This window comes from Mobula hypostoma, chromosome 21 (assembly GCF_963921235.1).
Source record: "Mobula hypostoma chromosome 21, sMobHyp1.1, whole genome shotgun sequence".
NCBI classification, from domain to species: Eukaryota; Metazoa; Chordata; class Chondrichthyes; order Myliobatiformes; family Myliobatidae; genus Mobula; species Mobula hypostoma.
Window position 1 is genome coordinate 56,127,275 of NC_086117.1, and position 21,785 is coordinate 56,149,059.

Below are 21,785 nucleotides of genomic sequence, written 5' to 3' on the forward strand. Positions count from 1 at the left end.
AGAGAAAGCCACTGTTAACAAAAATTCACATGAAATCTTTGCTAGAGTTTGCCAGAAGGCTTGTGGGAGATCCTGAAGTCAGCTGGAAGAAGGTTCTATGGTCTGATGAAGCCAAAATTGAGCTTTTTGGCCATCAGTCAAAATGCTATGTTTGGCATAAGCCAAACGCCTCACATCATCAAAAACACTCTAAACCTATCATGAAGCCTGGTGGTGGCTGCATCCTGCTGTGGGGATGCTTCACTGCAGCAGGCCCTGGAAGGCTTGTGAAGGTAGAGGGTAAAATGAATGCAGCAAAATATAGGGAAATCCTGAAGGAAAACCTGATGCAGGCTGCATGAGAACTGTGACTTGGGAGAATTGTTTTCCAGCAAGACAATGACCCCAAGCATCAAGCCAAAGCTACACAGGAATGGCGTAAAAACAACAAACTTAATGTCCTGGAGTGGCCAAGTCAGAGTCCAGACCTCAATCCAATTGAGAATTTGTGGCTGGACTTGTAAAGGGCTGTTCATACACGATTCCCATGCGATCTGAGAGAGCTTGAGCAGTTTTGTAAAGAAGAATGGGAGAAAAATTGCAGTATCCAGATGTGGAAAGCTGATAGAGATTTATTCACACAAGCTCAAGGCTGTAATTGCTGCCAAAGGTGCATCTACTAAATACTGATTTGAAGGAGGTGAGTAATTATGTAAACAATTATTTTATGTTTAAGAATTGTAATAAATTTAGACCAGTTTGTAGAATTTTGTTTTCACTTTGACACGAAGGAATCTTTTCTGTTGATCAGTTTCAAAAAAGCCAAATTAAATCCACTGTGCTTCAATGCTGTAAAACAATAAAACATGAGAACTTCCGAGGGGAGTGAGTACTTTTTATGGACACAGTATACAGGATGCAGAGGCAAGGTGGGCAGAAGGATACAGGGCAGGCATGGTCTTATTGCAACACAAGAGATTCTGCAGATGCTGGAAGTCCAGAGTAACACACACACAGAACGCTGGAGGAACTCAGCAGGTCAGGCAGCATCTATGGAAATGAATAAACAGTCAACGTTTCAGGCCGAGACCCCCCATGAGGACTGGAAAGGAAGCGGGAAGAAGCCAGAATAAGAAGGTGGGGGGAGGGGAAGGAGGACAAGCTAGAAGGTGATAACTGAAGCCAGGTGGGTGGATTGGGAAGATGAAGCAAGAAGCTGGGAGGTGATAGGTCGGTAAGGTAAAGGGCTGGAGAGGAAGGAATCTGATAGGAGGGGAGAGTGTACCATAGGAAAGAGAAGGAGGAGGGGATAGGCAGGGGAGGATAAGAGGTAGGTGACCAGAGAGGGGAATGAAGAAGAGGGAAGGAGAAGGGGGAAAATTACCAGAAATTGAAGAATTCTTGTTGAAGAAAAGAGAAAGTTGAAAGAACTAAATATTCCCTGGCCCAGAGTTTCCATTTCCTCCATTTGAAAATGCTGTGGTTTGAGTTCCACATGAAGAGCTTTCATTAAGTTTCCTTCATTATAAAGCATTGCAGATCACTGAAACTTTGCATAGAAATTAAAACTGTATCTGAGCAATTCAGTTTCATTCAGTTTATTGTCATTCAACCTGTATACTGCCAAATGAAGCAATGTTCTTCCGGACCAAGCAGCACAGTACAGTATTATAACTCAGACCCATAGCACATAAGGTAATACTTGCCATATCATATGAGAAGCGTTTGATGGTTCTGGCCCTGTACTCACTGGAATTCAGAAGAATGCAGAGTAACCTCATTGAAACCTATCGAATGCTGAAAGGCATCGATAGAGTGAATGTGGAGAAGATGTTTCTTATGGTGAGGGAACCTAAGATCAGAGGACACAGCCTCAAAATAGAGGGGTGTCCTTTTAGAATGGAGATGAGGAAGAATTTCTTCAGCCAGAGTGTGGTAAATCTGTGGAATTTGATGCCATAGGTAGCTATAGAGACCAAGCCACTAGGTATATTTAAGGCAGAGGTTGATAGATTCTTGATTAGTCAGGGCATGAAGGGATACAGGGAGAAGTCAGGAGAGTGGGGCTGAGAAGGAAGTTGATCAGCCATGATGAAATGCCAGAGAAGACGATGGGCCAAATGGCCTAATTCTGCTCCTATATCTTATGGTCTTATGGTCTTGTGTTACCACAAATAATAAGGTGCATTTACAACACAAGTTAAAAAGTAAACAGTATACGCTGACGCTTCATATGTGATGTGAACTGGGTGGTGACAGGGAGTTCAGTAGTCTCACGGCCTGGGGGATGAAGCTGTTTCCCATCCTAACAGCTCTTGTCCTAATGCTACGGTATCTCCTGCCTGATGGTGGGGGGGGGGGGCAGGGAGGGGGGGTTAAAGAGACTGTTGGACGGATGGGAGGGATCATTGACAATGCTAATGCTAATGTCTTCTTATAACTGAGAAAATGAAGATTTGCAAAAATGCTTTGGAAGCATTTCAAATGGTTCAAATGCTTCAATATAATTTCAGAGAATGTATATAGTATACATCCTGAAATTCTTACTCTTCGCAGACATCCATGAAACAGAAAAAAAACCCAAAGTATGAATGACGTATTATGTTAGAATCCCAAAGCCCCCCTTCTCCTCCTCCCACTTGCTCCAGCAAAAGCATCAACCACCCCCCACCACCACCCACCATGCAAGCAGTAGCAAATCTCCCAGAGACCATGATCTCGAGTTTTGTCAATAACTGCTGTCCATCCCGAGAGAGAGAGAGAGAGAGAGAGAGAGATCACGCCTGCTACAACGAGAGCGGGAGACCAACAGTTTGCTGTTTTGATGTTACAATCTGCCATATTGATTGCTTGAAACCCCCAACTCGAGGACCACAGGCTCTCACTCACTATCAAAAGAGACAGAGAGAGAGATCGCTCACGTGCAGGGGCCTTCTTCCGACAGCTGCGCACACCGCCTGCTGTCCCAATGTTTCAGTCTCCTACGAAGAACGGGGACGCCCAGGGGGCTGCACCCCAAAGGCGCCCATCCTCCCGGCCACAGCTGGAGGTATCGAAACTCCAGGCTACGTGGCCGGTCTGAGAACCCACCACCCATGAAGAAGCGTAGTTTAGGCTGCAGGTGTAGATCACAGATTGTGACAGGACCCCAAGCACTTTGAAAAGAAAAGAGAGACAGGCAGAAAGGAGAAGAATAAACCGTTCTTCAGAGCTAAGCCTAGGAATTAGCTGAAGCACTTTGAAGTGAATTCATGCAAGATGTTATGGCAGTGGGATTTAAAATCAAATTATTTCACATTTTGTGTCTGAAACAGAAGAGACTGCCTGCTGAGATAGTCACCTAATCAAAGCCTCCTCATAAAAAAGCAACTGTGTAAGGACTAACTGGTGACAGGCACTCAATGACAAGACAGTTTTTTTCCTTCATAACCAAGATTGTAATCGAATAAATGTGAATTGCACTATTTCTGTTGGCCATAATACGTCCTGCTGAATGCTTATTAGAACCCATACAGTATTTGGTCTGAATGTGAATACTGAGAGCTCCCTACTTACAAATTCATGGAACAAGCGCCACACATTTGATGTACTTATAGAGTCGTACAGAAACAGGCTCTTCAGCCCATCTAGTTCATGCCAAAATATTAATCTGCCCAGTCGAGAAACAGGCCCTTCGGCCCATCTATTTCATGCCAAACTATTAATCTGCCTAGTCCAGAAACAGGCCCTTCAGCATATCTGGCTCATACCGAACTATTATTCTCTCCAGTCGCATTGTCCTGCATTGGGACCATAGCCCTCCATATCCTTCCCATCCACGTACCTATCTAATCTTCTCTTAAATGCTGAAATCAAACCAGCATCCAGCACTTCTGAAGGTAACTCGTTCCGCACTCGCACCACCCTCTGAGTGAAGAAGTTGCCCCTCAGGTTCCCCTTAAATATTTCACCCTTTACCCTTAACCCATGACCTCTAGCTTCAGTCTCACCCAGCCTCAGCGGAAAAGGTCTGCTTGCATTTAGTCTATCTATACCCCTTGGGGTTGGGGGTTGGTGGAGATATACGTCTCTTCCAAAGGAGGTGGAAGGTGCTCCTTCTCTCTGCTGGCCTGCAGGTCACCCTGGGGCAAGGTGTAGCACCTGCTTAGCCCCCCCCCCCCCCCCGGATCAGGGTCAGGTGACCATGGGAGCAGGTGGTGATGGTCGTTTGAGCAGCTGGTGCAGATCACAAGTCCTGGTCATGTGACCACTGACACCAGGCAGACAATCTCTGAAGAGTATTGATAATGGCTGGGGTCACCCGTCTTGTAAAGACACTGCCCAGAAGAAGGCAATGGGAAACCGCTTCTGTAGAAAAATTTGCCAAGAACAATCATGGTCATGGAAAGACCCTGATCACCCATGTCATAGAACACGACAAATAATGATGACAATGATGATGGTACCCATCATAATTTTGTATACCTTTATCAAATCTCACCTCATTGTCCTATGCTCCAAGGATAAAGTCCTAACCTATAACTGAGTTCCTTAAGCCCCAGCTGTCATGAGGCTTGTGGCCTCTGTGGCTTACTGTAGAGCATTGGGCTTTCAGGGTTGTTGAGCACCCATTTTCACTAATCGTTACCTTAACCATAAGACCGGAAGACCATAAGGCATAGGAGCAGAGGTAGGCCATCTGGCCCATTGAGTCTGCTCCACCATTTAATCATGGGCTGATCCAATTCTTCCAGTCATCCCCACTCCCCTGCCTTCTCCCCATATCCTTTGATGCCCTGGCTAATCACGAACCTATCGATCTCTGCCTTAAATGCACCCAATGCCTTGGCCTCCACAGCCACTTGTGGCAACAAATTCCACAGATTTACCACCCTCTGACTAAAGTAATTTCTCCGCATCTCTGTTCAAAATGAAACTCCTTCAATCATGAAGTTGTGCCCTCTTGTCCTAGACTCCCCTACCATGGGAAATAACTTTACCATATCTAATATGTTCAGGCCTTTTAACATTCGGAATGTTTCTATGAGATCCCCCCTCATTCTCCTGAACTCCAGGGAATACAGCCCAAGAGCTGCCAGATGTTCCTCATACGGTAACCCTTTCATTCCTGGAATCATTCTCATGAATCTTTTCTAACCCTCTCCAATGTCAGTATATCCTTTCTAAAATAAGGTGCCCAAAACTGCACACAGTACTCCAAGTGTGGTCTCACGATTGCCTTATAGAGCCTCAACATCACATCCCTGCTCTTATATTCTATACCTCTAGAAATGAATGCCAACATTGCATTTGCCTTCTTCACCACCGACTCAACCTGGAGGTTAACCTTTAGGGTGTCCTGCACAAGGACTCCCAAGTCCCATTGCATCACTGCATTTCGAATTCTCTCCCAACTTAAATAATAACAGTCTGCCTGTTTGTTTCTTCTACCAAAGTGCATGAACATACACACTCCAACATTGTATTTCATTTGCCACATTTTTACACATTCCCCTAAACTATCTCAGTCTCTCTGCAGGCTCTCTGTTTCCTCAGCACTACCCGCTCCTCCACCTATCTTTGTATCATTGGCAAATTTAGCAACAATCCATTAATCCCATAGTCCAAATCATTGACGTACATCGTAAAAAGCAGTGGTCCCAACACTGATCCCTGTGGAATTCCACTGGTAACCAGCAGCCAACCGGAATAGGATCCCTTTATTCCCACTCTCTGTTTTCTGCCAATCAACCAATGCTCCATCCATGCTAGTAACTCCCCTGTAATTCCATGGGCTCTTATCTTGCTAAGCAACCTCATGTGCGGCACCTTATTAAAGGTCTTCTGAAAATCCAAGTACACCACGTCTACTGCATCTCCTTTGTCTACCCTGCTTGTAATTTCCTCAAAGAATTGCAGTAGGTAAGTCAGGCAGGATTTTCCTTTCAGGAAACCATGCTGGCTTTGGCCTATCTTGTCACGTGCTTCCAGGTACTCCATAATCTCATCCCTAACAATCGATTCCAACAACTTCCCAACCAATGATGTCAGGCTAACAGGTCAATAGTTTCCTTTCTGCTGCCTCCCACCCTTCTTAAATAGCAGAGTAACATTTGCAATTTTCCAGTCATCCAGTACAATGCCAGAATCTATCGATTCTTGAAAGATCATTGTTGATGCCTAAGCAATTTCTCCATCTACTTCCTTCAGAACCCGAGGGTGCATTCCATCAGGTCCAGGAGATTTATCCACCCTCAGACCATTAAGCTTCCTGAGCATCTTCTCAGTCATAATTTTCACTGCACATACTTCACTTGCCTGACACTCTTGAATGTCCGGTATACTGCAGATGTCTTCCACTGTGAAGACTGATGCAAAATACGCATTAGGTTCCTCTGCCATCTCTGTCTCTCATTACAATATCTCCAGCGTCATTTTCCATTAGTCCTATATCCACCCTCAACTCTCTTTTACCCTTTATATACTTAAAAAAGCTTTCAATATCTTCTCTGATATTAGTCACCAGCTTCCTTTCATAATTCATCTTTTCCTTCCTAATGACCTTCTCCAATTATTTTACAAGCTTCCCAATCCTCTATCTTCCCAACTGACTTTGGCTTCCTTGTATGCCCTCTCTTTTGCTTTTACTTTGACTCTGACTTCACCTGTCAGCCACAGCAGCATCCTTTTGCCATTCAAAAATTTCTTCTTATTTGGAATATATCCCTCATTTTTCGCAGAAGCTCCAGCCATTGCTGCTGTGCTGTCCTTCCTGCTAGTGTCTCTTTCCAGTCCCCTCTCATGCCATTGTAATTTCCTTTATTCGACTGAAATACCGACACATTGGAATATAGTTTCTCCTTCTCAAATTTCAAAGTAAACTCAATCATATTGTGATCACTGTTCCCTAAGGGTTCCTTAAACTTAAGCTCTTTTATCACCTTTGGATCATTGCACAACCAGAGCGTTAAGCCATTGTGCTTTTCGTTTAATCTTGTCAAATTAATTGTGACTGGCATGGGTTTCCCGCATTCTATGATTATTTAAAGAGGACTCTCGTTCAGTGCCTTAGCGGAGTCATCGTGTTGGAGAGAAGGAATTGTCTCGAGATGTCAGCACAGTCGTTCCTCTGAGGCTCGGTTGATATTCTTATGTCTAACCTCTTGTTTCTACCTCCTCACAGGGAATCTGCAGTTCCTCCGCTACTGGAGTCGGGTCGTTGTCAGTGCTTCTCGTGACTGAGGCTACCTTCTGCTGCACTTGGGTCCAGCCCTGTGAGCGCACACTGCAACACAAGCAGCATCATTGTAAATTTTCTCTGCACTTGAATGGAGATTCTCTTTATTTCAGTTGTTTCTGTAAAGGAAGCAAAAATGCCTTTCACAATTCGATCAATAGGCTGTTTTAAATCCACTCCCCCCCCCCCCCCGCCAGACTGACCTAATCCATCCGGGCCCTTTAATCCTCTCCTGGACATCTCAAATTCTGTCTTCTTGACCTCAATCACATCATCCATTGGTATTGTTGGATTGGGGAGTAGAACTGTTAATTTTCTTGTGGTTTAACTCTCCTATGTTTGTCCCAGCGAAGTCAACGAGATTGAGAGTGGAGATCAGGTGTTTGACCATTTGACCAGTCTTGCTCTCCCTCTCACAAGCAGCTGCTGGCGTCTTGGGATCCATGTTTCCAGGATTAATTGTCGCGTCTGTGGACTCTGGGGGTGGGGGTGGCGGTGTTCATGTTGCATGTGTTCCTGGATTCTGGTTACGTTTTTTCTTTGCTGTTTTTGAGCAGTTTGATTGGAGTGATCAATGGGGACTGGGGCACTTCAGCGAAGAATGGACTTGCGGCCAGCATTGGCCAGCGGCGCAGCACTGAACTGAACTAAAGCAAATACTGCTGGTCTCCTGGCCTCATGTCTGATATTCTATGTGTTGTCTACTCACTTTTAGCACAATTTGTTCTTTATCCGCGTGTCGGGTGTTTGATGTTTTCTTTGGTTGGTTTCCATGGTGTTTCTTTGTCTCATGGCTGTCTGTGGGAGGATGAATCTCAGGGTTTAATTCTGTAACATACTTTGATAATAAATGTACTTTGAATCTTTGAATATATTTTTATATACTCAGTGGCCACTTTATTGGGTACACCTGTGCTCCTGCCGGTTAATGCGAATATCTAATCAGCCAATTGTCTGGCAGCAACTCAATGCATAAAAGCATGCAGACATGGTCAAGAGGTTCAGTTCAACTCTTATGAGGTGCGAAGGAAACATCTAATTGCTAAATTGATATCTTTGAGACAGGCAGAGTTAGGTTTCTTAGGTTATCACTGCCATTGTAAAGTACAGAAGTGTATATTTGACATTTTGAAAAGCTTTGGATTTTTTGATATTATTTGAGGTATTTTTGGGGGGAGGGATTTAGTGGGTATACTTCCTATCTCTTTGCTACACACTCCAACTCAAAGTTCAAAGTACGCTTCTTATACAACACACAACCTTGAAATTTGTCTTCTTGCAGACAACCACAAAACAAAGAAACACCATGGAACCCGCTTAAAGAAAGCCCCGCACAATAAAATCATCAGCCATGTAAAAAAAGGACAAATCACGCAAAAAGCAAAAAGTAAATAATTAACACACAAAACATTAAATATCAAACCTTACAGTCCCCAAAAGTGAGGCCACTGCCACGAGCCACCGAGGCAGGTAAAGCTCAGTGGGCAGTGGTAATGCACCTTCTGTTGGTCTGCCAACCACCATTAAACTTTACAAGTAGAAGAAAGGTTCAATTGTTGTTCAGCACAAACATCAGAAAGGCGAAGAAATGTAATCAAAGTGACCTTGACTGTGGAATGATTGATGATACAAGGCAGGGTAGTTTGAGTATCTCAGAAACTGCTGACCTCCTGGATTTTCACGCACAGCGGTCTCTAGAGTTTACAGAGAGTGGTGTGAAAAACTAAAAAAAAAAGATCCAGTGAGCTGTAGTTCTGTGGGCAAAAACATCTTGTTAATGAGAGAGAAGAATGGCCAAAGCAAAACCCATAAAATGCTGGAGGAGCTCAGAAGGTCAGGCAGCATCTATGGAAAAGAGTAAACGGTCAACGTTTCAGGCTGAGACTCTTCATCAGGACTGGTAAGGAAGGAGGAAGATTCAATCTGATGGAAAGGTGACAGTAAATCAAATAACCATGTGTTTAACAGTGGTGTGGAGAAGAACATCTCTAAATGCACAACACATTGAACCTTGAAGTGGATGGGCTACAGCAGCAGAAGACCATGAACATAAACTCAGTGGACACTTTATTAGATACAGGGCGCTCCTAATAAAGCGCCCACTGTGTGTATGTCAATGCCTTATGGGACAAATTGATGGCTTCCTGGCCAAGTTTGCATATGATACAAAGGTAGAGGGGCAGGTCATGTTGAGGAAGCAGAGAGTCTGCAGAAAGATATAGACATCGCAAGAATGGGCAAAGTGACAGATGGAATATAGCGAGAGAAATGTACAGCCATGGACTTTGGTAAAAATGACTACTTCGTTAGGTATCATCCTCAATAACGGACTCCACCATCTTCCCAACCACTAACAGCAAGCTTCTCATCTTATTAAAGAATGGATAGATATTAGCAGTTTTCCAGTCCTCCAGAATCATCTCAGAATCTAGTGATCTTGAAAGTATATCACCTATATATGTATAATTGTTCAAACTCCTCCATGCATGGTCCCAACCTACTAGCAAGAGGAGGAGGGTTGGACCCAAGGCTAGTAACACCATCCCGTAAAAATCCAGAGCTACAGAAACATCAACAGAGGCTCCAAAAGTCCCATCCCTGGGAGAGGAAGGATCTTGACCAAGAATATAGACTACACCTGGGACAACTTGGAAGGCCAGTCCAGCTCAGGGGACACTGGCGAGCTGCTGTGCCCCAGGAGCAGTGATGGGCTTAAGGAGAAAAAGGCGTAATGGCTCAGTGAATTTTCCACTAATCATAGTACAGTTACCTCGATATTTTTAGAAGCTTCTTAGCTTTTCTGTAACAGGTGTCACACCACTTGAATCTGGCTATTTAATGGTTTGATTGTTGACTGGAACTTGCTGTTATCTCTAATCTGGTATGAGCTGACCAAGCCCACTTTTCATTCTGTTTTTTTCTTTGTGCTCTCAACACTTCTTCTTCTTGGTCTTCTTTGCTCCAACTTACTTACAGCTGGCTGTGCCTGCTGGCGTTTACTTGCAGCTGGCCACACCTGCTGGTGTTTACCTATGTCCCACCGCGCCTGCTGGCGTTTACCTACGTCCCGCTGTGCCTGCTGGCATTTACCTACGTCCCGCTGTGCCTGCTGGCGTTTAGAGCAGCACTGAAGGTCTGCCCTCACCGTCTCTCCTTGGCCAGATGCAGGAGAGTTCTTCATTGCCATTTCCATTACAGTCAGTGTCATTAGAACTAAGCTGAACCATAAGACCATAAGACATAGGAGTAGAATTAGCCCATTTGGTTCATCAAGTCTACTCCTCCATTCAATCATGGCTGATCCTTTCTTTCCCCCTCCTCAGCCCCACTCCCCAGCCTTCTCCCTATAGGCTTTGATGTTGTGTCCAGTTAAGAACCTATCAAGCTCTGCTTTAAATACACCCAATGACCTGGCCTCCACAGCTGTTTGTGGTAGTAAATATCAGAACCTCACCAGCCTCTGGGGAAAGAAATTTCTCTGCATCTCTGTTTTAAATGGATGCCCCTCTAACCTGTGCGCTCTTGAGCTAGACTCCCCCAACATGAGAAACATCCAGTACACATCTACTCTGTCTAGACCTTTCAGCATTCAGAAGATTTCAATGAGATCTCCCCTCAACCTTCTAAATTCCAGTGAGTACAGACCCAGATCTATCCAGTGTTCCTCATATGATAGCCCTTTCATTCCAGGAATCATCCTTGTGAACTTTCTCTGGACCCTCTCCAATGCCAGCACATCTTTTCTTAGATGAGGAGTCCAAAACTGTTCACAATACTCAAGGTGAGGCCTCACCAGTGCCTTATAAAGCTTCAGCATTATATCCCTGCTCTTTTATTCTCGACCTCTTGAAATCAATGTTAACATTGCATTTGCCTTCCTCACCACCGATTCTGCCTGCAAGTTAACCTTTAGGTTGTTCTGCACAATTCCCTTTGCAGCTCAGAATTTTGGATTTTCTCCCCATTTAGGAAATAGTCTGTACATTTATTTCTACTACCAAAGTGCAGGACCATGCATTTTCCAACATTATATTTCATTTGCCACTTTCTTGCCCATTCTCCTAATCTGTCTAAGTCCTTCTGCAGCCTACCTGTTTCCTCAACACTACCTGTCCCTCCATCAATCTTCATATCATCTGCAAACTTGGCAAGAAAGCCATCTACTCCATCATCTATACAGTATAAAAAGAAACAGTCCCAACACCAACCCCTGCAGATCACCACTAGTCATTGGCAGCCAACCAGACAAGAATCCTTTTATTCCCACTCACTGCCTCTTACCAATCAGCCAATGCTCTAACCTTAGTAACTTTCCTGTAATACCATGGATTCTTAACTTGGTAGGCAGCTTCACGTGTGGCACCTTGTCAAAGGCCTTCTGAAAGTTGAAATATACAACATCCACTGCATCTCTTTTATCTGTCCTAATTGTAATCTCTTCAAAGCATTTCAACAGGTTCGTTAGGTAGGATTTTTCCTGAAGGAAGCCATGCTGACTTTGTCCTATCTTGTCCCGTGTCACCAAGAATTCCATAACCTCATCCTTCACAATTGATTCCAACAGCTTTCCAACCACTGAGGTCAGGCTAACGGGTCTATAATTTCCTTTCCGCTGCCTTCCTCCTTTCTTAAAGAGTGGAGTGACATTAGCAGTTTTCCGATCCTCTGGCACCATGTCAGAGTCCAATGATTTTTGAAAGATCATTTCTAATGCTGCCACAATCTCTAACACTGTCTCTTTCAGAACCCTAGGGTGCAGTTCATCTGGTCTGGATGACTTATGTACCTTTAGATCTTTCAGCCTTTTGAACAGCTTCTCCCTTGTAATAGTAACTGCACCCACTTCTCTTCCCTCACACCCTTCAATATCTGGCACATCGCTGGTGTCTTCCACGGTGAAGACTGATGCAAAATACTCACTTGGTTCCTCTGCCATCTCCTAGTCCCCCGTTATTATTTCTCCTGTCTTATTTTCTAGTGGTCTTATATCCACTAGCATCTCTCTTTTATTTTTAACATACTTGAAAAAACTTTTACAATCCACTGTGATATTGTTTGCTAACTTGCTTTCATATTTCATCTTTTCCCTCATAATGACTCTTTTAATTGCTGTGTGTAAGTTTTTAAAAGTTTCCTAATCCTCTATCTTCCCACTAATTGTTGCTTTGTTGTATGCCCTCTCTTTTGCTTTTACATTAGCTTTAGCTTCTGGTCCTGGTGACTTGGATCTTTCAGCTTTTTGATCACTTTCTCCCTCGTAACAGTAACCACACTCACTTCTCCTCCTTCACACACTACAACATCTGGCACACTGCTAGTGCCTTCCACAGTGAAGACCGAGGCAAAATACTCATTTAAATCATCTGCTATCTCCTTGTCCACCATTATTAATTTTCAGGCCTCATTTTCTAACTGTCCTATATCCACTCTCATCTCTCTATTTTGTACATACTTTCAAAAGCCTTTTCTCTCTACTTGCTTTCATATTTCATCTTTTCCTTTCTAATGATTCTTGGAGTTGCTCTCTGTAGGGATTTAAAAGCTTTCCAATCCTTCGTCTTCCTGTTATTTTTGCTTTGCTGTATGCCCTCTCTTTTGCTGTTACATTAGTCTTGACTTCCCTTGTCAGCCACAGTTGTACTATTTTGTCATTTGAGTATTTCTATGTTTTTGGAATACATCTGTCCGGCACCTTCCTCATTTTTCCCAGAAACTCACACCGTTGCTGCTCTGCTGTCATCCCTGCCAGCAGCTCCTTCCAATTTACTTTGGCCAGCTGCTCTCTCATACCACTCTAAGTTCCTTTACTCCAGTGAAATACTGCTATGTCAGACTTTACTTTCTCCCTATCAAATTTCTAGTTGAACTCAATCATATTGTGATCACTGCCTCCTAAGGGTTCTTTTACCTTAAGCTCTCTAATCTGAAGGACCACCTAAACCTGGAGGACCGGTGGACTCCACTTAGTCTGGCCTCTACCCTTTGACCTATTTGGTATGTGTGACCCTACCGAGAGCTAAATCATAAAGCCGTGACTCCAGGCAACAGAGCTCTCTGGGTCATTGAGGCACACAAGCCTATGAATGCTGTGACAAGACTGTGATCCTCTTGGAGGTCTTTGCTCTTATACCACTTAATAGAATGATCATAAGCAGCAAGTTTTATGTTTTGGTCTTGACTTATGAAAAACCTTCCGATTACAGAAGTACCAGGATCCAACAGTAGCCAACAATGGCAGTTAGAATATGCCACCAAACACGTTGAAAATTTCTACAGAGGTACTGTGGAGAGCATTCTAACTGGTTGCATCACCGTCTGGTATGGGGGGGGTGGGGGGTGGTCCCCTGCAAAGGATTGGGAAAAACAGGAGAAAGTTGCAAACTTAGCCAGCTCCAGCATGGGCACCAGCCTCCCCAGCATCCAGGATATCTTCAAAAGGTGATGCCTCGTAAAGGTGGCTTCCGTCATTAAGGACCCCCATCACCCAGGTCATTGCTACCATCTGGGAGGAGGTACAGGAACCTGAAGAAACCCACTCAACATTTTAGGAACAGCTTCTTCCCCTCAGCCATCATATTTCTGAATGGACAATGAACCCATGAACACCACCTCACTACTTTCCCTCTCTTTTTGCACTACTTTGTTTTGTATTCCTGTTGTAATTTACAGTGAGGCCTCCGTCAGTCAGAGTCAACGATGGATGTTGCATCCTACCTGTCTAGATACGCAAGCCAGGGTGATATGATATGGAGAACAAGCTGTTGCCCAGGTAGCAACCCCCCCCCCCCATGCGCCTGATGAACCCAAAGGAACGGCAGAGACCGATACAGTTCGGTACCAGCAGCATTGCAGGAGTTGTCAGTCAGTGTTGAACTCAACATGGGACTGCCTTAAGGACTCCAGCTTGAGAATTTTCCCTTGGGGTTTACTCCCAAAGCCTTCCCCATGTGTGGGTGTAACGAAAGGCAGTGGAGGTTTGAGATTAGACTTTTCTTTCTCCCAGATGAACTGCCAACCACATCTAACGAGCCCCATCTGCCCAAAGCAACTGGTTTTAAGGTGTCAGTAACCTGCCTCTGCCCTTCCTGTCAGTAGAACCTGTTCCACTAGGCTTGGTAGTCAGGAGCTGGACTTGGCTGTCAGAGGCTCTTTGGAGATGCATGCCACTGGGTGCATTTAATAGGTAGTGGGAGCTTGTCCTCTCTACCATCACCGGGCTATGACAACCTTAAGCATTTCACTGTATTGCTGCTGCAAAACAACAAATTTCACCTGATATTCTAGTGATAGTAAACCTGATTCTGATTCTGCTCTGAAGGGGCTGTGTCTCTGCTCTCTATCTCTGTCAAGGGAGGGAGAAGGAGAGTGACAGAGTAAGCAGGAAATGTTCTAATTCTAAAAAGCATACCCTCACATCCCCATCGAACCTACCCCCTCTCACCTTCAATGCATGCCCTCTGGTATTAGACATTTCAACCTTAGGAAACAGATACTCCCTGTCCACTCTCTCTATGCATTTCATAGTCTTGTAAACCTCTATCAGATCTCCCCTCAGTCTCCAGCGCTCCAGAGAAAACAACCCAAGTTTACCCGGCCTCTCATGATAGCACATGCCCTGTAAACCAGGCAGTATCCTGGTAAACCTCTTGTGCACCCCATTGCTAATTCAGTTTTGTTAGTTTCTTATCGCTGTGAGATCATTGGTCTTTGCCGCTTTTGTGATAAAGGATTTGGAAGCGCGAGGTACAGTGAATTTGGTTTGTTTTCCAGTAACTGCTACACATACTTCAATAATAAATATACTTCGAAGTTTTTCATCAGGCAGTCACACTGAATATTTCCTAGCCTGTGTAAGAAGGCAACATCGAATACAGAGATTCTATCCAACACCTTATGGGTAACTGCAACCTTGGTGAGCACAGGCCTCCTTTCAAGCACGGCAACAATTATTGATTGAGAAAATGCTTCAAAGTTCAAAAGTTCAAAATAAACTTATTATCAAATTCTATTGTGTTTCTTTGTTTTGTGGCTGCCTGCAAGAAGATGAATCTCAAGGTTGTATAAGGTATATATTATTGTGCAAAAGTCTGGGGCACATATGGATATTTAACGTGCACTTTTGCACAGTACTGTACTTGTCAACGCGAAGCGAGTTTGTAAATCTGGCAGGAGTAAAGGACGTTGAGAATGGTGAGGGTGGAGCGCCGTGGGAGGGGTGTGGGACAGGAGGCAGAGAAGGAGTGCTGGGGTGGGGGATGGGTGACATGGTGCAGACATACCCAGCCCTGAGAAGTCAGGCAAACAACCAGTTTATTGACCATTACAGAGTGTCTCTCTGGTGCTTCCCGCTCCCTCCCCTCTCCCTTCCCCTTTTCCCAGCCATGATTCCCCTCTCCCTGTCCCCTTCCCACTCTCAGTCCACAATAGAGACCCAGGTCAGAATCAGGTTTATAATATGTCATGAAAGTTGGTTTTTTTTGCGGCAGCAGTATAGTGCAATACATAAAATTACCACAGTACAGTGCAACAGTCTTAGGCCTAAGTCTTTTGCACAGTACTGTATATGCTGATATAATAAATATACTTTCACTTTGACTTTTGGGATCTGTGGGTAAGATCTCCCAATTAGTGCTGTGATCACCACTGGAGTGCGCGGGTAAAAATATTTGCAACACACCTCCACTTTCCTTCCTTGGAGACTGACATCAGTCTCAATGCAACATTCCTTGGGAAATAAACAAAGATATTATTCGAAGCTGCCTTTTTGGAACACTGCCGCCAGTAATTGCTGTTATTAGCTACTCGCCTTCTGTTAGAGATTCGAGCTAAGCCTCCTGCAGAGTAATCAGAGAGCATTGCACAGTGGGACCCCACAGTTTGAGAGGGAGAAGCAAAAATCAGATGTATCAGTATTACAGCGGAATTGAAGGTAGATAAGACACATGGACCAGATGGACTACACCCCAGGGTTTAGAAAGCGATGGCTGAAGAGATTGTGGAAGCACTAGTAATGATCTTTCAAGAGTAACTAGATTCTGGAATGGTCCTGGAGGGCTGGAAAATTGCAAATGTCAGTCCACACTTTAAGAAGGGAGGGAGTCAGAAGAAAGGAAATTATATGCCAATTAGCCTGACTTCGGTGATTGGGAAGATGTTGGAGTCCATTATTAAGGATGAGGTTTTGGGTTGCTTGGAGGCACTTGGCAAAATAGACTGAAGTCTGCATGGTTTTCTTAATGGGAAATCTTGCCAGATGAATCTGTAGGTACTGTTTGAAGAAACAACAAGCAGAATGGACAAAGGAGAATCAGTGGATGTTGTGTGCTTGGATTTTCAGAAGGCCTTTGGCAAGGTGCCATACATGAAGCTGCTTAACAAGCTATGAGCCCGTGGTATTACAGAAAAGATTCTAGCACGGATAGAGCGGTGGCTGATTGGCAGGAGGCATAGAGTGGGAATAAAGGGAGTGACAAGTGGTGTTCCACAGGGGTCTGTGTTGGGACCACTTACTTTCACATTACGTATTCAGTTGCCACTTTATTATGTGCACCTGTTCGTTAATGCAAATACACATCTAATCAGCCAATCATACACATTGAGTTGCTGTCACATGATTGGCTGATTAGAAATTTCCATTGATGAAATATTCTGGTTCAAAGTTCAAAGTACATTTATCATTAAAGTATGTATACCATATACAGCCTTGAGAATGCAGACAGCCACAAAGAAACACAATAGAATCGACAAAAAAAAATCCCCACAGCACAAAGATGGTAAAAACATCCAATGTGTGAAAAGAGAGAAAATTGCACAAACAACAAAAGGGGAAAAAAATACACAGAACATGAACCGCCAAGTCCCCAAACACGAGTCCACAGCCACGGAGACAGTTCAGGACTACAGCCAGTACAGGATTCCAATGTCTGTGGGCCACAGCAGAGTCCCCGAAACTGAATCCACAGCCGCGGAACCAGTTCAGTGCTGGGGTGAGTGCAGCTGGTCCAGGAGCCCAACGTTGGTGGTGTAGCAACTGCTCCTGAACCTGGCAGCATGGATCCAAGTCTCCTGCACCTCTAGCCCGATGGTAGCATTGAGAAGAGAGGGAGACAGGTCAAACCCAGGTAGATGGGACAGGCTCAGTTGGGGGAATCTTGGCTGACATGTTGAAGTGAGCTGAGCATCATTTGTTCACCACCTTTGGCCATTGATGCCTTAATTTTTAAAATCTGGATTGTCACTTAAATCAGCGAAACATTGGTTCATTATTCCTTTTCGAGCTCCAATGCTTCAATCCAGCCCGAAGTCAGCCACGCTGATGGAAGTATCTGCAATCTTGAGAGTTCAGTTCGCCACAAAAACGCCAGGTAGTTCAGACGGTTCAAAGGCACACCTGCCAAGGGCAAGCTCCTGTGGAGACTGAGGTGAGTGAGGTTCCCCTTCCACATTTAGAACAAATTTTACGGGAGCACCATTGAGAGTGTCCTGACCAGCTGCAACACCGTCTGGTATGGGAATTGCAAGGCATCTGACCGCATGACCCTATAAAGGATTACGAGGGCTGCTGAGGGGATCATCGGTCTCTCTTGCACCCATCAGCGATATTTATCGGGAGTGCTCCATAAGCAGGGCCTTGGCATTGTCAATGATCCCTCCCATCCATCCAGCAATCTCTTTGACCCCCCCCCCTACCATCAGGCAGGAGGGTCCAGAGCATTAGCACAAGAACAATTAGGATGGGAAACAGCATCTTCCCCCAGGCCGTGAGACTATTAACTCCCTGTAACCACCCAGGTCTCATCACACATGAAACACCAGTAGCGTTATACTGTTTACTTTTTAACTTGTGTCGTAAATGGACCTTATTGTTTGTGGTAATGTTACTTTATGTGCGTCGCGTGCGAGTTATATGCACTGTTTTGTGCGCCTTGGTCTAGGGGAACATTAGTTCGTTTGGTGGTATATATAGCTAGGGTGCCTTAGACTTTTGCACAGTATTGTATCTGTCCATGTGGAGCGTCATGGGAGGGGTGTGGCACAGGTGGCAGAGATGGAGTGCCAGGGGCGAGGGCAAGGGCTGGCAGGGGTGCAGACACACCTAGCCTTGAGACACCAGGCAAGGTCATTTGATTCCAAACAATTGGTTTATTGATCATTACGGAATGTCTCTCTGGTGTTTCCCACTCCCTCCCCTCTCCCTTCCCCTTTTCCCAACCATGATTCCCCTCTCCCTGCCCCCTTCCCACTCTCAGTCCACAATAGAGACCTAGATCAGAATCAGGTTTATCATCACTCACATACGTCATGAAATTTGTTTCTTTTTTTTGCTTCAGCAGTACAGTGCAATACATAAAATTACCGCAGTACTGTGTAAATGTCTGCGGCACCCTGGCTATATAAAAGTGCCTGAGATTTTTGCACAATGCTCCACATGTGTACGGCTGAATGACAATAGACTGAATTTGAAATTAAACTGAACTTGAAATTAAAGGCTAAAGATTGTATTGATTGTAGTCCAGAAGAAGTACCATCCAGAGAGTGTACAGGAGTGCCTAATAAAATAGCCAGTGTGTGTATTTATTTATTTATCTATCCATTCAGCATAGGACCTTTCGGCCCTTTGAGGTGCACCACCCCAGCAACCCCACAACCCCAATTCACCCAAGCCTAATCACGGGACTATTTCCAATGGCTAATTAACCTACCTGGTTTGTCTTCAAAGGTTCATTTTATTGTCAAAGTATGCACGTACAATACAACTCTGATATTCGTCTTCTCCAGATAGCCATGAAATACAGAGAGGCCACGGGAGCTGTTGAAAAGAAAAGCCATCACTCCCCCGACACAAAAAAAAAGAAACAAAACTCACAAAATCCAAAACCCCCACACCCCCGCAAGAAAAAACTAACAGATTAACCACACCCCCAAAAACCCTGTACCCCCAACCCCCTCCCTTGCAAAAAAAACAGAGACGATAACATCAAATCTCCCAATCCCCTCCCTCATAGAAAAAGTACAGTGACAATAACACCATATCCCTCAAGCCCCTCCTCACAGAAAAGAACAGCGACAAAGGCATCAAATCTCCCAATCCCTCTCTCACACACAAAAGCTAACAGGTTGCCCACACAGAGAAACACCAACAAGGACATCAGATCCAATGCCCAACTCCTCCCCTGCACAAAAAGTCACCCACTGCCAATCGGCAACGAGAAAGAAAACACTGAAAACTGAAGGAAACCAATAGAAAGTACTGTCCAATAATCGCACAAATGGACTGTTTGAGGAAACCGGAGCACCCGGGAAAACCCACACATTCCATATGGAGGACGTACAGAGACTCTTTACAAAACGGCGCCAGCATTGAACTCTGAACTCCTTTAGGCCCCGAGCTGATAGCATCATGCTAACCGCTGCTTGACCGTGGTGTCCAATAGAGGGAGCACAACAGAAGTCTTGCTGGTAGACTGAGAAACTGAACAGGGGAGTTAATTGGCACCTTGATAGAGTTTGCAAATCATCGTTTCTTGTTATTCCCACAGTACATACAGCTAGCATGAGGCAAATCAGCTATGCTTTCATCAGGAGTCAATTATAATTAAAGAAAGGAGCAGAGAGCAAGGGAACTACACTTCCTCATTCTGATGAAAATGCTAATCAGTACTATTAGTGGTACAGATATTAGTTAATCAGTAGCAAACCCTTTCCTGATCGACTGATTGATTACTGAAATTCCGCTCAGAAAAAATAAAGATTACAGTTAATAAACATTCTGGTCTGCACGCGGGAAACATTTGAGAGAAAATTAAGCCATTAGCTCGCTACCCTATCTGAGCATTTGAAAGGAGAATTAGACCTCAGCAGGTCCACAGCAGATGCCATCTCACTGGCTCTTCACACAACCCCGGAACATCTGGACAGCAGAGATGCTTACATCTTTATCATTACCATCATTCTCTCAAAAACAATCAGTCAACTCTAAGACCCGGGCCTCAATACCTCCTTGTGCATTCGGGTTCCGTATTTCCTCACTTGCAGACCCCAGTCAGTTTGGATTGGCAACACCTCCTCCACAACTTCCATCAGCACAGGTGCACCACAGGGCTGTGTGCTCGCCCCCTGTTCTACTCACTTTACACCTATGACTGTGTGGCTAAACACAGCTCCAACACCATATACAAGTTTGCTGATGACACCACTGCTGTGGGACGAATCCAAGGTGGCGATGAATCAGCATACAGGAAGGAGATTGAAAATCCTCTCACTCAATGTCAGCAAGACTAAGGAGCTGATTGTAGACTTCAGGAGAGGGGAACCAGAGGTCCATGAGATGGTATAAGAGGATCAGAGGCGGAGAGGGTCAGTAACTTTAAATTTTGGGTGTTACTATTTCAGAGGACCTGTGCTGGACCCATCATATAAATGAAAGCATTGACAGCATCTCTACTTCCTTAGGAGTCTTCGGAGATTCAGCATGTCATCATAAACTTTGACAAACTTCTACAGATGTGTAGTAGAAGATGTATTGACTGGCTGAATTACAACCTGGTATGGAAACACCAATGCCTCTGAATGGAAAATATTACAACAGGTCCTGGATTCTGCCCGGTCCATCATGGGTAAAGTTCCCCCTTAAAACATGGCTGCCCCTCTCCGTGCAGCTGTTGAATCTAAAGGAACGGCAGAGACCGATACAGTTTGGCATCAGTGGCATTGCAGGAGTTACCAGTCAGCGTTGAACTCAAGGTAGGACTGCCCGTGGGTTTACTCCCTCAGGATTTACTCCCGAAGCCTCCTCCATGAGTGGGTAGAGCTGCAAGGCAGTGGAGCTTTCAGGTCAGAGTTTTCCTTCTCCTTGATGAGCTGCCAACCACGGCTGACAAGCCCCATCTGCCCAGAGCAACTTGTTTTAGGCACCAGTGATCCACCTTTGCCCCCTTCTCCTGTCAGTAGAAACGGTTCCGCCGGACTTAGTAGCTAAACTACACGTGAAGGCCAGGAGCTGGACTTGGTTGTCAGAGGCTATTTGAGATGCATGCCATTGGGAGCATTTAATGGGTAGTGGGAGCTTATCCCCATTACCACCCCCGGCTATAACAACCTGAAGGAACCATGCCAATCACATCTTAAATGCTTCCTAACCTTTGACTTTTGGTGAAATATGATCGAGCCACATTTTTATTATCAGATGAAGCTAGACATATGCAGAATAAATATTCAGCAGAGTTCCTCTGCAAAGTGTAGCCTTAGTGATATAATCTAGCAATGCCTTCATATAGAGATAGAATAAATTGCTTCAAAGACTGGGAAATAAATTACCATTTAACTTGCAAAGAGAATTTGGAAGGTTCCTGTGAAAACAAGATGGGATTTTTATTTGCAAAATTGTGTCATTATAGATGTTTTTGTATATTTTGAATTATACACTCAATCCAATTCTCTGCAAATTGGTGATAGTACTCACAAGATGAAACAGATTAATTCTGGAACAGAATTACAGTTCAGTCAAAATGCTCGCACTTTATTTGCAAACAATTTCAGTCACCCATATCAACGTGGAGCCAATATATATTTTGTGTGCAGTGTACTACAT